Raw genomic sequence first — 17,192 nt, 5'->3', positions numbered from 1 at the left:
TTACATGAGGTCCCCAGAGCAGTCAAATTCACAGAGACAGAAAGTGGAACAGTGGTTGCCAGGGGCTAGAGGGAGGAGGGGGGACAGTGACTGTCAACTGGGGACAGGGTTTCCATTTGGAAAGATGAAAAGGTCCTGGGGCAGAGAGCAGAGATGACTGTACAACTATGTTCCTAATGTCACTGAACTGAACACTTAAAATGGTTTAAATGATCAAGTTTACAGTATGTCTACCTTACAATAATAATAATAATAATAATAATAATAATAATAATAATAATAATAATAATAATTTAAACCACTTCTACTTAATGGCATTGCTTATGAAAACAGAAAAAAAAAGCAACTCAATAAAGCTTCTTACTCATTACCTCCCCAAACAAAAGAGGAATTATAGGAATGATGACAGGGTACCAGATGGTTGAACCCCTTGATATTTATGAAGAACTCTGGCACAAGTCAACTGCAAAGGCACAGTATAGAAGTACAGCATAGAAGCTAACTGCCATTTCCACTTCCGATGAGAATGCACTGAACTAGCTGCAGAGGAAGTACTGGGCAGAAAATAAAACATGTCCCCTAGCCAGTCTGAGTCCTTCTCATGCTGGCTGAGAGGCAGCAGGGGGGGCAGGGGATCTGATGGGGTCTCTGGGGGAGCTTCCCACTTCGTATCCCATGGGTGCAAATACATCCCTTTGTCATTTAGCCAAACAATGCGCATTTATCTTCTCATGTTTTCCAAAGACAAGGCTCTCTGGTCTTCTAAGAGGATAACAGATTAGCATAAATTATTATTGTGCCCACATTAAATAGAAATCACTTGCAGACACTTCCCCCCTGTTCAAGAAAGCTAATTAAAAACATCAAAAAAAAAAACTACTCATGCATGAGCAGTTGGGGCACTTTCAATGTAATTACACAATAAGGTGGGAGAGGTGGAGGGAAAGAGAGAGAGAGAGAGAGGAGAGGAAGAGAAGGTGAAAGAGAGGAGATGGGAAGGCCAAAGACAGGAAAAGGGAAGGAGGAGGACAGGGGGACAGGGAAGGAGGCGCTGGTGGCAGCCAGGGAAATGATCTGGGCCTATTAAGTCTTCAGACTACCCTAGAAAGTAAACTCCAAGGAACCAACCAATACAGGGACCAAGTAAGAAAGATGTAAAAGTACAAAGGGGCATTCAGCATAGGTGGAGGGTGGGTGTGAAACAGGTGGGATGTAACACAGAAAGGCGGGGCTATACCAACACTACAACTATGCCTGTACCAACACAGTTATCTCTGTAGTGTGCATGCCTAGAACTTGAAGGGAGCCAAACTGGCTAGGCTCAAAGGGCTCCCAAGGGATAGCATCTCAAGACTGGTCTATGAAGAGATCTAAGAAGATGTATGATTGTAGGAGAAATTAAAATTCCAGTGTTCTGAAAACTGCTTTTTTTTTTCAAGTTGTGACAAAACACTTATTTGAATCATAAAGAGAACCATTATTCTATTTTTTAAAAATACCAAGTTTCTACTGAAATTACATCTTTGTGACAAATTACTAGAAAGGTCAGCCAAAAAGTTATTTTTTGTGATGCTAAGTATTTTCTGCACCTGGAGATATACGGTACAAATTGCAAACATGGAATCCTTTCTCTTTTTCTTTTATATTGCAAAGGAAATTCAATAGTCACCAAGAAAACAGCTTACTCAGATTATAAGCCAGGTAGGCAGGAAAAAAAAACATACTGTTTTGAGAACTGAGTTTCCAAAACTAAGGGAAAGTGTACATGATTGAAGAATTTTGTTTTGCATTATATAGATAAGCAGGATCAAGAATAGATTTCTGGTGTTAAGAAGTAGACTATAAAGCCCACCCAAGAGCCATTACCCCAGCCTTTAAAAGTAGTGATCCATAGTTCAGTTAACTTGATGCAGGAAGGCAAACCAAAGCAGTGGGCTGAGGTCTGGCATGCCTCATTTTCCCAAATTCTCCGAGAAAAGGAACATAAACCAGGTACCTTGAGGATGCCTTCATTAGACACTGACATTTAAAGCATGATGAACTAGATATGCACATTCCAGTTGTAACAAAATCCACAGGGCCATTCAGAATGTCTTTTTCCCTATCTGTAGCTTTTACTGGGACCAGAGCTCAGACTAAGCTGTGTCCTGCAATATGCTGACAAAAATATCTGTTTGCTACCAAGTAAAATTATTTAAAAAAAACAAAACAGAAAACAACAGACAGATTTAGAAGTACACACCTGTAGCCCCAGCCATTCAAAAAGCTGAGGGAGGAGGATTGCTTGAGCCCAAGAATTTGGGACAGCCTGGGCAATACAGCAAACCCATTTCTCCAAAAAAAAAAAAAAAGTCAAACAACAATGACAACAAAACAAACAAACTATCAACACAATCAAGAATCTAGGGCTTCTGCCTTCCCAACCTTTAACTTGAAGTTGCTAAGAACAAATGTCAAGAAGCGATGTGTGGACTGACTAATCTGAATGCATGTCACTTAAAAAAAAAAAATCCCCTGGTTCACCCTTTTAATCCTAGCTATGTGGGAGCCAGAGCTCTGTAAATCATGGTTCAAAGCCAGCAAAGACAGAAAGATTCATGAGACTCTTATCTCCAATTAAACATTAAAAAGCCAGAAGTGAGGTGTGGCTCAAGAGGTAGAGTGTTAGCCTTGAGCAACAAAGCCAAGCAAGAAGAGTTCAAGGCCCTGAACAAGTTCAAGCCCCAGGACCAGCACGCAGACAAAAATAATTCTTTTTGCATATAAAAGTAACATGAGCACAAACCCAACAAAACTTCAGCCTCCAATCTATGGAGATTGCCTAGTTCCTGTGCTCCATCATGTCTGTCCAACTAAACTGGTGAAGACTCTTTCAAAACACCCTTGATTTTCAACCAGATTCAGGAATTCTGGAGCTGTCTTTTTGATTCACGACAGCACACTAAATCAACCATTCAGTAAAATTATATCCATCCAAAATTAGGCCAAGAAATAATCAGATGGTGCTGAAATGATTTGCCCTATTAGCTGAGAGTCAGCTAGTATTGGCTCATTGCCTTTCCTGCTTTGAAGCCCTTCTTCATATGAATGGGATAGACTGTGTTATTAACTTTATTAATAGCACTGCCTCCTGCCTATTGCTATCACTGCATCATGTAAATGGGCCTGTGGACGCTACCCCTAGGCCTCTGGCTGTAAATCAAAATGTTCTTTTCCACTCATCATACTGTTTTCCTCTGTGTCAGGCCAAGACAAGATGAGAGAGTAGTTTTCTGTTGGTTTGTTTTTTACTTCAAAATATGTGGGGAGGGAATCTAACCAGATAACAAAACATAGCTAGTGTTAGTTTGGTTTGAGACAATTGAGGATCTAGACAGGGACCTTTCTGACCTACTGCTCCAGACCAGAATCAATTCTTTCTTTAAAAAAATTTTTTTTGCTGGTCCCTGGGGTTGAATTCAGAGTGTAAGTGCTATCGCTGAGCTTTTTTGCTCAAGGCTAGTGCTCTACCACTTGAGCCATAGATCCCCTTTTCTGCCTCAGATCAAACCAAGATCCTCAGATGAATTCTTAAAATGGTGAAGCTTGTCTGCCAACCCCACGGTAGTCTTCTTGCCCCGGATGAATCCAAAGAGAAGGTGCTCTTGATATTTGGTATTGATCTGGTCTTGATATCTGAGCAACTCTCCAGGCAGACACCAGGCGACAGAAGTGGAAACTGATCGGCAAAAGTCTTTTTTAATTCAGAGGCACAAAGGACATATTGGTGCTAATTCAGCACATGGACCAAAGGAAAGCCAGGCCTGATCTAAAGCAATGGACTACCAAGCAAACAGCAAAAAGATATCTCTTCCTGTCACATCCTTCCAGAACAAATAATGTCTGTGTGACATTATAGATAGATAGATCTATCTATTCACTGAAGCATGTCTCATAAAACCCTCTGCTTGACAATTATATGGAAAGCTGTATGTTAGTGTATATGACTGCAAAAGCCAAATGGATGAAAAGACTCTTTCTGGAAAAATGATCTGTAACTCCAGTTCATATTAACTTGAATCAGTGCCTCACCAATGAGATTGAATTAGAGATGGACCCTTAATTGTGGCCTAGATGCTAAGGAACTCCTACTCAACATTGCTTCATCTTCCCCTTCAATTGGTAAATTCCACAAGGACAAGCAGGCTTCTGTAATAGCTTCAAGGACCATGACAGGACATTCGTAAATATTCATACAATTAATCTGATTTTCACACAGATCAATGCTCAGTCCAAGAGCACCTTTGCATGGGAGGCCACCAGAGCAGGGTCTGGGTTATGACAAGATTTGTCACAGGGTGAAGGCATCAGAATGCTAGCACCATCACTACGTGGGACATCTTGGCCTTCTGAAGGTTTTCCTATGGCACTAAACCTTTCCTGTTAATAGAATCACTGATCCAAAGGCAGAAGGCAAATAAATTCCAAATGGCGGCATTCAGCATGCTTTAAAGAGGGAGCTTCACTTAGCAGCATGTTCCTCCTCCCCCACTCGTTTCCCTGACAGCTCCCTCCCGTACTTTATATCTACTGTCCTTGTGTCAATTGTCAAAAGATGAAATGGAATCAAAGGTGTCAGTGAGTTTTTGTTGCTGCTGCTGTTGTTTTTTTCTTTTAATCACATCAACAAGGAGGATTGGGAGAAGTCTGAGTTCTGGAGGGAGGTGGCAGGCTTGAAGATTCAGTTCTCCTAAGATGATAAGAGTATACTGAAGCCACAGCTTAAAATGCCAGGAAGATTCAAAGGCAACCAAGTGTGTGTGAAGGTTGTTGATGCCTTTGATACAAGGATATATTCTACTGGGGTGATGGAGATAATGATCTCAAGTGGGAACTCAGGGGAAGGAGGTAATCATTCCCCACATTTTTTTTTTCAATTTTACTTTTTATTCTAGTACTGAGGTTTAAACTCAGGGCTTGGAGTTATTGATTGGCTTTTTTTTTTTTCAAAGCTGGTGTTCTACCATTTGAACCACACTTCCACTCCAGCTAATTAATTGGTGCTAAGAATGTCTTGTATTTTTCTGCCCAGGCTGGCTTCCAACTATGATCCTCAGATATCAGCCTCCTGAATAGCTAATAGTACAGGCATGAGCCGCTGGCACCCAGCTTCCAAGGTTGTCAAATGAGCATATTCTCACATGGTGCTTGTCACCACAGTGTTCCCAGATTTCCTGTATGAGGAAGCTTTCTTCCTGCATAAATGCCCTCCCCCCCACCCACTCCCTATTATTATGGCAAGAACACCACACCTACATTTGTGCTCCCTTATCTCTTGACTTCTATGAAGAACCAGTGTTCTCTTGATGCCTCCTTGGAGGGGGCAGCAGTTTCAAACAAGAAGCTCCTAGTGGGTGTGAATGGCCAGGTGAGGGATGAAGGCTGACCCCAACTTCTGGGTTATGTTTGTGCCCAGAAACACAATTTGATGCACCCTTACAAGGTTCACTGATATCCTTGCTCAAATGTCTCAATTTGGAACTTGAACAAAAATTCTTACAAGTTTCTTGCTAAACAAACACACGGATGCTCTTTATTTTTCTCTCTGAGAAATTGAACCCAGGGCTTCATGCATGGTAGTCAAGCTCTCTACCACTAAGCCACCTTCCATGCCCATACTCTTCATTTTTCTAAGCTCCTTCAGAAAGCACCAAAGCCCCCATAGGTACAATAATTGCTACAGTGAAGGGCCATTTGGCTATACCTATGCAAAGAAACTTGTAGCAATATCATGGCTTCTAAACATTCAGTGAAAGTTAGAAATACCAAAACTTTGGAAAGAATCTAAATATCAAATGACAGGCTTAAAAACACAATGGAGGGGCTGGGAAGGTGGCTCAGTGTTAGAGTGCTTGCCTTGCATGCATGAGGCCCTGCGTTCGATTCCTCAGCACCACATAAGCAGAAAAAAAAAAAGCTGGAAGTGGCGCTGTGGCTCAAGTGGTAGAGTGCTAGCCTTGAGCTGAAGAGCTGAGGGACAGTGCCCAGGCCCAGAGTTCAGGCCCACGACTGGACCAAAAAAAAAAAAAAAACACACACACACAATGGAGTACTATGCAGCCATTTAAAAGAATTTAGTGGATATGTGTATGCTGATATAAAGTTATTCCCAGACGCAAGTGAAATATATATATATATAAAGATATAGAACACTGTGTATATTATATTCCCATTGGCCTCTCTCCCTCCTTCCTTCTGTCTCTCTCTCTCTTACACACACACACACACACACACACACACACACACACACACACAAAATCTTAAGAAAAGCAAACAAAAAGCAATTAATACTGTTTCCTCAAGGAAGGTGCCTGAAAATGAGGCTCACTGGCAAAATTACTTTTTACTCATCTTATTGTGTACACATTTTCTCCACTAAAATTTAGCTAATGAAGCAGCAGATTTCTGGAAGGAGGAGAACAACAGTAATCAATAAAAATCTCTAGAAAATGACTATCTGGCTAATTAAAATCTTGTACTAGATATTTTAATTGGATTAGTCAACCATCCAGGACCACATTGACAAAACGTCAGTGGCAATCCTGCTCGACAGGCAAGTTTATCCTTTCTGCTGTACAAACAAGCCGTCTAGACACTGCTGGTGTGACCTGGTTACTCAGCCTGCTAAACTGGCACCCAATTAGCCTGAATACCTTCATGGATGGAGAAATCCAGGCACTGTGAGAAGAAACACTTTCCTTTACAGAGCTCATCCAGAAATAACATGAGGGGACTCACTCATGGAGAAGAGGAACTTAAAATGGGCTTTGGAGGATGAGTCCACAGCAGGGAAGACAGAGGGCATGGCAAGGAAGGTTGAGTGGTGGAAGCAGAGCAGGCTCTGGGGCCTGGGCCCTGTCTGAATGAGGCAGGTGACACGGGCATGTGGTAAGAGACAGAGAAAAGAAGGGTGAATAGTATGAAGTGGAATGCTCAGAAAATATTGTGTATGTGTACTTGCACGCATGCACACCCCACGCACAAACAAGTACAAATGGGGGGGGGGGGACGACAGTGATATTACAAGGGCCACAAAAGCTAAGGGCAGATGGATCACATCTGTAATCCTAGCTACTTAGAAGGCTGAGATCTGAGGATCCAGGTTCAAAGCCAGCCTGGGCAGAGAAGTCCAGGAGACTCTAGTCTCCAATTTATCACAGAAAAGGCCAGAAATGACACTGTGGCTCAAGTGGTAGAGTGGTTGCCCTGAGCAAAAGGAGTTCAGGTACAGTGCCCAGGTCCTGAGTGCATGCCCCCCCTGCACCAGGATGGGGTGGGGGAGAGAAAAAGTCACAACAACCATGGAATCTTGTACTAGGCAGAAGAATGGCCCACCAAAGATGTCCTTGTCCTCAGCCCCAGACATGTGAATGTGTCACCTTACACAGTAAAAGGGTCTTTGCACTTGAGATTAAAATAAGGATATTAACTTAGGGAAGAAACTCGTAGATTTTTCCCGGTGGAGAGACAGGAGGTCAGAGTCACCGGAGATATGACAGGAAGCAGAGGTAAGGAGCTGCCAGTTGCTGGGAGGAAGGGCACTGCAAGTGAACAAATGCAGGAATTCCCTTGCAACAGAAAAGGCAAGAATGGGTTCCAGTGAAGTTTCCAGAAAGAGCCAGCCCAGCTTACACTTTGACTTTGTCTTGGCAAAATTCATTTTTAGATTTCCAACCAGGACTATAAGTTAATAAACATGTGTTGTTCTGAGTTTTACTAATTTGTCATAGGAACTATAGGAAGTAAATACAAAGCTAGATTATTGATTAATCACAAGGTAAACACTTAACTCGTCAAGGATCAAGTTTTTCACATCTTAAAGTTACTGGCATTAATGAGATACAAACCTATGTGTGGTGAGTTGAGAGAATGCTGCCTGGGAAAGGGGCAGAGAACACACTGTAGTAAGTAAACATCAGGCAGAATAGGAGCTTGATGCAACAAGATGGAAGGAGGTCCTGAGGAAGTGGGAAAAATGAACAGAGCAGAAAGATAATACATTTACTCAACCAAATGTGTTTTGCATTGTGTTCTGCGTTCTGAAAACATCCCTGTGAACAGAAACAGATGACTTTGAAATGCAGAACATATATATATGGCCAACAAGTTTCCCCATTTATGCTTCTGAGTGGCACAAAAATCCTCTCTCTACTTTGGCCATGAAAATTCCTTCCTCATTTGTTTTGAAGTTGACAAATGATTGCTTTATAACTGACTGGTTGAATCTCCCTTTGCTCTTTTCATTACTAAAGGAAACGCCCTGGACATCTTTTGATCACTGGGCTGTTTGTGGGGCAATTTCACAAACATGTAAATAGAATGTGAGTAAAATACAACCTACTCTGCTCTTCCTTATGAGGACAAGATTGGAAATTAGAGAATTCCTTTCCCCACGAAAACAGAGTATTGCACCAAAAAAAACAAAGAAGTTTTCACCATCATCAATGTCATCATCACTGTTACCATCAAACCATCACCACCACCATCAATATTGTATATTAAAATCTTACTTTAAGAACTATTCATCAACCCACCTCTCTAATTCTACCAATAACCCTATATGGTAGCATTCCTGTGCGTATTTGATAACCAAGGAAACTGAGGTCCAAAGATTTAAAATTTTGCTGCCCAGGTTAAGAATCTGATTTGATGCTCAATCATTTTGAAGCCACGTTGGTCACCTCTCTGAATATAGTTAATCTCACAAAAGAGAAAGAGTAAAAAGAGTGGGACGCAGATGATTCACACACACACACACACACACACACACACACACACACACACACACACACACACACACACACACACACACACACACACATTCTATTTTTCATGACTTCCACAAAACTGTCCAAATTCTCATTCATACTTTGCCAATAGCAATTTGAACTATTGTATGTAAATTGGCTGAAATCTTAAACAGAGAGCCTGCCCGATGGAACTCGGCTTCTTGCTAGGTTCTGACAGATTTTCACATGTCACCCCAAGGAATGATGATAGAGATCATCTGCCCTCCCACATCCACAATCCCACACTTGCTATCAGAGGAAAGTGACATAATTTTTTTTTTTTTGGTACTGAGAGTTCAACTCAGGGCACCCACATGCTAGGTTAGGCCCTCTTCCACTGGGATACATCCTCAATCCTTTTAAAAATTTTGTTTTGAGACAAGCTATCTAAATTATCCAGGCTGGTCTTCAATTTGCTATGCAGTCCAATTTGCTATGTGATCCTTGGACTTGTGATCCTTTTGCCTCTACCTCCCAAGTAGCAGACATTACAGGCACATGCCACAATAGCCAGCTGAATGGAAGAATTTTGTAGTTAAAACTTTTTGTTCCATTTCTAAGCAATCCTTGGTGTTTTAAAATTAGGCCCCTACCTTATTGTCTTGACATTTTATAATTCTATATCATAATTTTCATTCATTTTAAAAGTACCCAGGAAATAAGCAATAGACCCTGACTTTGTTGCACCTGCTATTTCCTTCTTTTCTAACCTACCCACACACCTCATTACTCACTTACTGATTAATAGAGCCAATCTAATCTTTAAGCACAATTGATGTGTCCACCCATTTCCTACAATATTACCACATTAGCATGATCCCAGCTAAAAGGAAAGTTAATACTCTGTAGATTTTAGGGCAGTGCTGAAATGCTTTATTTGCTGGCCAATCGAATTCAAACACACACATACACAAGCTACTAATCAACTTATTGTGACGTGCTGATTGTGGACATTATTTTGGTCAAAAAAGAAGAGTATGGCTTCCTTGTGGCTACCCACAAAAACCACAGATGATTCCCTGGGATCATCGCCCACATAAAGGATGAAGCATCAAAGCACAGGCACATTGTCCTCCGGCTCTGCTCAATTAATTCCTTCTCCATAGTTGTTCTCCTATCACAGAGAAGGTGGACAGGAAAGGGAGTCACTCTACCCCCAACTCCTAGTCTTCAAACAATGGGAAATGGGACCTCCATGCTTTGACTTCATAGTAGGCTAGGCCTAGGCTAGGAGAGTAACACAGTAGATATCCTTCCTCACCTTTTGCCTGACATAGGAGGATCGGCTACTCTGGGAGATAGGAGAGGCCTAAACAACAAGAGTCACTGGGCAGAATAATATGAGGAACCCTAAAAAAGTGGCCACTGTAAAGTGTCCCCCTAACTCAGTCCTCTATTAAAGTCTATAAGATCCATCAACAAGCCCTTCTTTCATTTATGGGACATTGTTATTGACAGCCCCTCGGAAAGCCCAGCGAATTTCCTGAGCCCCAGCCAACCAGCCACATGAAGACATTAGCACTGTTCCGCAAGAAGTCATTAATGAAACTGGAAACCAGCCATGGTTTAAACATGAGTTAGCCCGGCCCTGTGAAGATTAACTGCTCTTTCAAGGAAATCTTTACAACGAGCTGCTGAAGACCACTTGAGGAGGAGGGCCACTTGGATGGGGTTCCTGGAGGTGGTAAGGAGCTACGTAAAGAGCTTGAGGCTCAGTGAGCAGGTCCTACTTCTGTGAGCTAGCCAGAGGTGATGATCCCAGGCCATGGGTCAGCACTCACAGACTTACCATGGTTAAATGCCAGAGCAAGGTTATCTGGGTACTGGTGGCTCATGTCCGTAATCCTAGCTACTTGGAAGCTGAGGTCTGAGGATCGTGGTTCAAAGCCAGCTGAGGCAAGAAAGTCCTTGAGACTCTTATCTCTAGTTAACTACCAGAAAACTGGGAGTGGCATTGTAGCTCAAGTGGTACAGTGCTAGCCTTGAGCACAAAAAACTGAGGACAGCGCCCAAACCCCGTTCAAGCCTCACTATAAAAAAAAAAAGAAAGAAAAAGGTTTCTATCCCAAGGTGCTTCTATAGAAAGAAGGGAAACAGAGTAAAATTATTATGTCGGTATACAACGATCCAGAAACAAAAATTTGGTAAATAAGCCTAACTAGTTACTCAGGAGGCTGAGATCTAAGAATCACAGCCTAGGCAGCAAAGTCTATGAAACTCTTATCTCCAATTAACCACCAAAAAAGCAGGCAGTGGAGCTGTGACTCAAGTGGTAGAGTGCTAGTTATGAGCAAAAAAGCTAAGAGAAAGCATCAAGCTCAGAGTTCAAGCTCCAGTACAACACACACACACACACACACACACACACACACACACACACACACACAGAGAGAGAGAGAGAGAGAGAGAGAGAGAGAGAGAGAGAGAGAGAGAGAGAGAGAGAGAGAGAGAGAGAGAGAAATAGGTCTAAGAAATCTTGTCTGCCTAGGACTGTGGCCACAACAGTCTGTTGAGTGATATACAAACCAACTGGTATGGGCATAAACTCCTTTGTAAAGCAAAAAGAATCCCCAGCACTCAGCCCAGCCATGGCTTCCCAAATGCCAGAATTCTAGCTACATTAACAAAGGGTTCTCAAGCACCCTGACAACAACTCTGCTTGGGCAGTTGTTAATCAGGCTCTGAACTATCTCTTGGACTTTCCTGACAAAATCCAATCTGCTCTCCTCCACAGATGGCCAGGTTCCTTGTTTTCTTACCCACCCCCCAAGTGAAGTGTGGTCACACTCATCTGCCTGTGGCAAAAATCCTACTAGGCCAAGTTGGCTAAGAATCCCATCTGACCCTTGATTTCACTCTGCAATTTCCATTCACAGACACCCACCTCCTGAACTCTGGTTGTATCAGAGATGAACCTGACCTCTCTCTCTCTCTGACTGCAAGACTCAGCCAGAAAAACAATCCAGAACAGTCTTCCTCACCAACCTCCATAAGCCTCAATGGATAATTTTTCCTTCAAGTCCCTCAGAACCTACTTAAGAAAGGTTTCCCACCGGCACTCAGAACACTCAGGGCCCATCACATGGTCTGTATGTTGCCATTCTGCACATAATCACTAATCTCTAGGCACCTAGCAATTGGCCTGCACCTCCCCAAGCTCTTCCTAGAACTGGCACTCCTTCCTCACGACAGTAAAAGTTGCTGCACATGTCAACCAAAGAACATTCCTGAAATACATCTAACACCCCCACACACACACACACAAGCCATAATGTTACTATGATTTAACATTTGTGCTCCTTGCTATACATTTCAGGGCTTCTGAGAATTATGCTGAAAAATACAAAATTAGATACGTGAATTGTTTTCACCACTAAGTCAGCTACATACAAACTTTCTTTAAATTCACTGGTCCTTTGCTTCACAGAATAAATCACTGTCAGTTCTCCAGAAAACTAGAAAGGCAGTGCAAAATGATCACCAATGAGGTTCCAGGATGCTGCAGCTCTAGCATCTTTACTGAGGGCAAACACCAGGATGATTATAATGGTCGTGCTTCTTGACTTAGTTTTGAGACAAAAATGCTAGTCCCATATAACAAAGCCAATCAGGTTCCCTTCTCTGTGGGCAGAGCCATTGATGGGTGGAGACTTTCTCTCCAGTCTCTACACACCTGCTAGTATCTGAACAGAGAAGAAGAAAGTGTGTACATCTTATAAAGAAGATGATAACCTATCACTGGAGTACCAGAGGCTGCCTCCAAGGCAGAAATGTTTAGGATATGACTTCCACTGCCCTAGCCAGCTGTAATGACATGTAAAGAAAATTGATCCATTAAAGAGGTTGTGTTGATTACAGGTCTAAGGGAAGAAATACAAGAAAAATATTGGAGACATCGTAGGAGAAAAGAAACAGAAGATATTCTCAAATCAGTCTACTTATATAAAGATGCAAAACTCCAGTGTCTTATGGGAAAAGAGAAAATATTCAGGTCCTACAGATAAGATCTTCACAAAGTATGTAATATCTCTGTCATATCAAGAGCCAATTTAGAGTGCCGTGTGAACAACTCCAGGACATTGCTCAGAGAAGCCATGTCTGGAACAGATGTTCTTCAGGCAAACCCATGTGGGCAAGTAAATAAACACCCAATCTACAAAAGGGATAATGGACATACTCATGGAGGCTCAAAGCTCAGGAGTAATCCAACAGTGCTACTTAAGCTCTGATCAAGATAGTCTTTTCTTTTTCTCTGCAGGTTGTGTAAAGGTATGCAAAAACGTTGTTGAGTATAAATCGTTTCAACATTTTTGCAAGCAATTCTGGTAATACTTATTAAGTTATACTGTAAGAACTCCTACAGAAATAAAAGCACTCATCAAAGACATATGCATGAAAATACTTACTGAAGCACTATAAGAAATAAAAAGTAAGTCAGGTGCCAATGGCTCATGCCTGTCATCCTAGCTACTTGGGAGGCTGAAATTGGAAGGATCAGAAAAGGCCTGGGCATAGTTATTCAAACATGCCATTCAAGCTATCTGAGAAGCTATAGGAGATCATAATCTATGCCAGCCTGGGTAAAAAGTGAGAGCCTATCTCAAAAATAACCAGTATAAAAAAAGGTTAGGGTATAGCTCAAGCCATGGAGCACCTTTCCAGCAAGTGCAAATCCCTGAATTTAAGCCCTAGTAACACATACAAAAAAAAGTAATTTAAAAAAAAAACACAATCTGGGCACACCAGTGGCTCACGCCTGTAATCCTAGCTACTAAGGAGGCTGAGATATGAGGATCACAGTTTGAAGTAGTCAGGACAGGAAAGTTTGTGAGACTATTATCTCCAATTTATCACAGAAAAAGCCAGAAGTGGTGGTATGACTCAAAGGGACAGTGCCCTGGCCCAGAGTTCACACTCCAGGATGGGCAAAAAAAGAAAAGAAAAGAAACACATTTTTTTTATTAAGGGCACAATCAATCTATTTACATACTCATAATCCATAATACAATGTAAAATTCCATTTATGATTACATGTAAAGCACACATCTCCACACACTAGGCCCAAAAATACAGAGATAGGGTGAAAATATACAGCCACACAATAAGGATGCACACCACCTTAGGTCAAGGTTACCCCAGGGGAGAAAAGAATGGAATGCTGTAAGAGATATGGTGGCATATGACTTGACCCAGAGTGCTAAGAAATCTGAAGCAAATATGACAAAATGGGAATCACCATTTGCTCCATCTGGGTGGTAGGCACATGGGAATCTGCTCCCTGGGTTTTCTGTACTTTTTACTAAGCTGAAAATACTTCATGATTTAAAAAAAATTAAAAGCAAAACAAAAAATGGAGCCTCCAGGAAAGTGCAGAGTTGAGGAACCCATAGAAAGGGCACCCTACATCCATCCCACTTTCCCCAGCACAGTCCCTGCTTACGTGCACCATTCCCCCTTAAAAATGACCAACCTCGACTCTCACTGCCCAAAGTGCAGTGTGGATGGCAAATTGCTGAGCCTGTAGGGCCTGCAGCTTCCTCTGTGAAGCAGAGATGGCATCTTGGGAGACACAGGGTTACTGAGAGGGGGAAATGAGAAGGTGGAAATCACAAATGGATCTGTCAAGATAGACTGAACCCCAAATACCTTCAAGGTATTTCCAAGGAAAGAGCAAAACAATGGCTGAAACTTAGCATGGAACCACCACACTGAAGTCATCTTTGAGGAGTGAGAATCTTCCAGAATAAACCTCACCCACAGATGTGAGGGCTTCATGAGGGTGAGCATAGCACCTGACCATGGCTATCAGAATGTCAGTAGGCCATTAGTGGGTCTCCGACTGGTCAATACACATCAGTATTGGTGAAGGAAGACTTGAAGTCCCTGCTCTCCTGTGCTTAGAGGAAAGAAAACTCCAGAGACTCTGAGCAAACAGAAGTACATCCCCCTTAGAACGAAGAGGGAAAGGTGATGGACTGGCAGGAAGCTGGCTGGTGATGCATACAGACCTGGAAGGTCTTGGTGTAGGAGCCAGATGTCTACAGGTGCAGCCTGCAGGTGAGCAGACTCTCCCCAGGAATAGCATGCATGGACTTGTCAGTTGCCTTCAGCTTGTCTTACTATCTTTCTGGATAATAGAATCCTGACATTACTGAGGCAGCAAAGTGTCCAGTGCCTAGCTCTTCATCCAATCTGAATCCTTTCATCCCAGAGGTGTGAACTTGAGTTCTTAGCCTCATAGGTACATGTGGTCATGTGACTGGACCCTGCCAATGGGCCCCAACAGAATGACTTCCACAAACAACCCTCTCATACCACTCTCCATTCTAGGCTGCCACCTGCCCACGAAATGCAAAGGACCCCAAAGACCTAGAGGAGGGCCATACAATATGAGAAGGCGGTGTCTCCTAGCCCCCTACAGCCAACAAGAACATTTGCACTGGACACCAATGGGATAGCTTGCAAAGCTCACAGCAAAGCTCTTTCAAAGAGGTTGGCTCAACTATCAGACACATTCTTTTGTCCCTTGCTCTTCCTCTTCTGAAATAAGGACATGATGGCTGGATCTTCAGTAGACAGCTTGTGACCTAAAGAACAGAAGTTTCCTTCTGATGGGGATAGAACAGAACACTAGAAAGAACCTAGGTTCCTTCTATCTTTTTTTTTTTTTTTGGTCCGGTCGTGGGGCCTGAACTCTGGGCCTGGGCACTGTCCCTCAGCTCTTCAGCTCAAGGCTAGCACTCTACCACTTGAGCCACAGCGCCACTTCCGGCTTTTTTCTTTTTGCTTATGTGGGGCTGAGGAAACGAACCCAGGGCCTCGAGCATGCAAGGTAAGCGCTCTACCACTGAGCCACCTTCCCAGCCCCTCCTTCTATCTTTATACAATAATTAGCCCTATATTCAAATTCTTTTAAATAGATTTTTAAATGCACAGGCTGTACTAGTAAAACTCTTAACAGCCAAATTCACCTTTTTAATAAGAAAATGGCCATAAAGACTGTTCCTAAAGATTGGAGAATGGCTCTGGAAATCAATAGTGGAAGGTGGACAGATCATGGCAATTAGATAAAACCACTAAAATTATAGTAAAGAAGACAAATAGAATGGCACACATTACTTACCACTATTCCTAAGGCACAAAAACTAATATCTGCCCTGTGATCACTTAGTAAGCAAAAGTAGAAGCTGGTGGTGTGATAGCCATCTCTAGATCATGAAAGGGCAGTTTATGGAGAACAATACACAGGAAGAATGGATGAGCTTCTCCCTTCCATTCCTGCAATCTCACACTCAGACAAACAATCCAGTGGGGAGAAGATGATCTAAGCAAAGAAGCACCATCCACTGCCAGAAAAGTCAACTTGAACATCAGATGAAAAGAATGAAATTTGAAAGCTGAGTACATTGGCTCATGTGTAGAATCTCAGCTAGGCAGGAGATGGAAAGTGGGAAAATGGTAGTCCAGGCCATCTGTCCAGAAAACAAGACAGCTGGGAAAAAATATAGCTAAAGCAAGAAGAAGTAGGGCACCAAAGCTCCTACTTGGTAAGTCAAAGATCTGAGTTCAAACTGTAATATCATTTGAAAACAAAAACACTTTTGGTCATGTATCTCTCAAACAAAGGAAGAAAGCAAATACATGATTTAAAAAATGTCTAAACCACAAAGAACCAGTGGTTCAAACCTGTAATCCTAGCTACTCAGGAGGCTGAGATCTGAGGATCAAGGTTCATAGCCAGCCCTGGCAGGAACGTCCATGAGATTCTTTTTTTCTTTTCTTTTCTTTTTTTTTGGGGGGGTCCAGTCGTGGGGCCTGAACTCTGGGCCTGGGTGCTGTCCCTCAGCTCTTCAGCTCAAGGCTAGCGCTCTACCACTTGAGCCACAGCGCCACTTCCAGCTTTTTTCTCTTTGCTTATGTGGTGCTGAAGAATCGAACCCAGGGCCTCATGCATGCAAGGCAAGCACTCTACCACTGAGCCACCTTCCCAGCCCCATCCATGAGATTCTTATCTCCAATTAATCACCAGAAAACTGGAAGTGGTTCTGTGGCTCAAATGGTAGAGCCCTCGCCTTGAGCTGAAGAGCTCAGTTACAGTGCTCATAGTTCAAGCCCCACAACTAACCAAAGGAAAAAAGAAAAATTTTTAAACATTTTGTTTTTTCCCTTCTCCTCCCCAAATTATACCAACATCAAATACATTATAAATACGTTAGAAACAATAGCAAGAAAGAAAAACCATTTAAATCCTTATCTTGGGGTTCATTTTGCCTAACATCAACTTATCTGACCGTTTCTGCTTATCTCAGACATATACTAGTTATTGCAAATAAGGGAAACCATGGGACCTATGTTTCTTTGGCT

General features: G+C 42.3%; 1 protein-coding gene across 3 annotated transcripts in view; it reads right to left on the bottom strand.

The window, feature by feature from the left end:
• Nucleotides 1-17,192, bottom strand: part of Camk1d (calcium/calmodulin dependent protein kinase ID) — a 322,858-nt gene that overhangs the window by 189,175 nt on the left and 116,491 nt on the right. The window lies entirely within an intron of this gene.

This window comes from Dipodomys merriami, unplaced genomic scaffold (genome assembly GCF_024711535.1).
Source record: "Dipodomys merriami isolate MVZ:Mamm:240054 unplaced genomic scaffold, mDipMer1.0.p SCAF_4, whole genome shotgun sequence".
Lineage (NCBI taxonomy): Eukaryota > Metazoa > Chordata > Mammalia > Rodentia > Heteromyidae > Dipodomys > Dipodomys merriami.
Note: the sequence above shows the minus strand (reverse complement) of the source record. Positions and strands in the feature narration are given on the sequence as shown.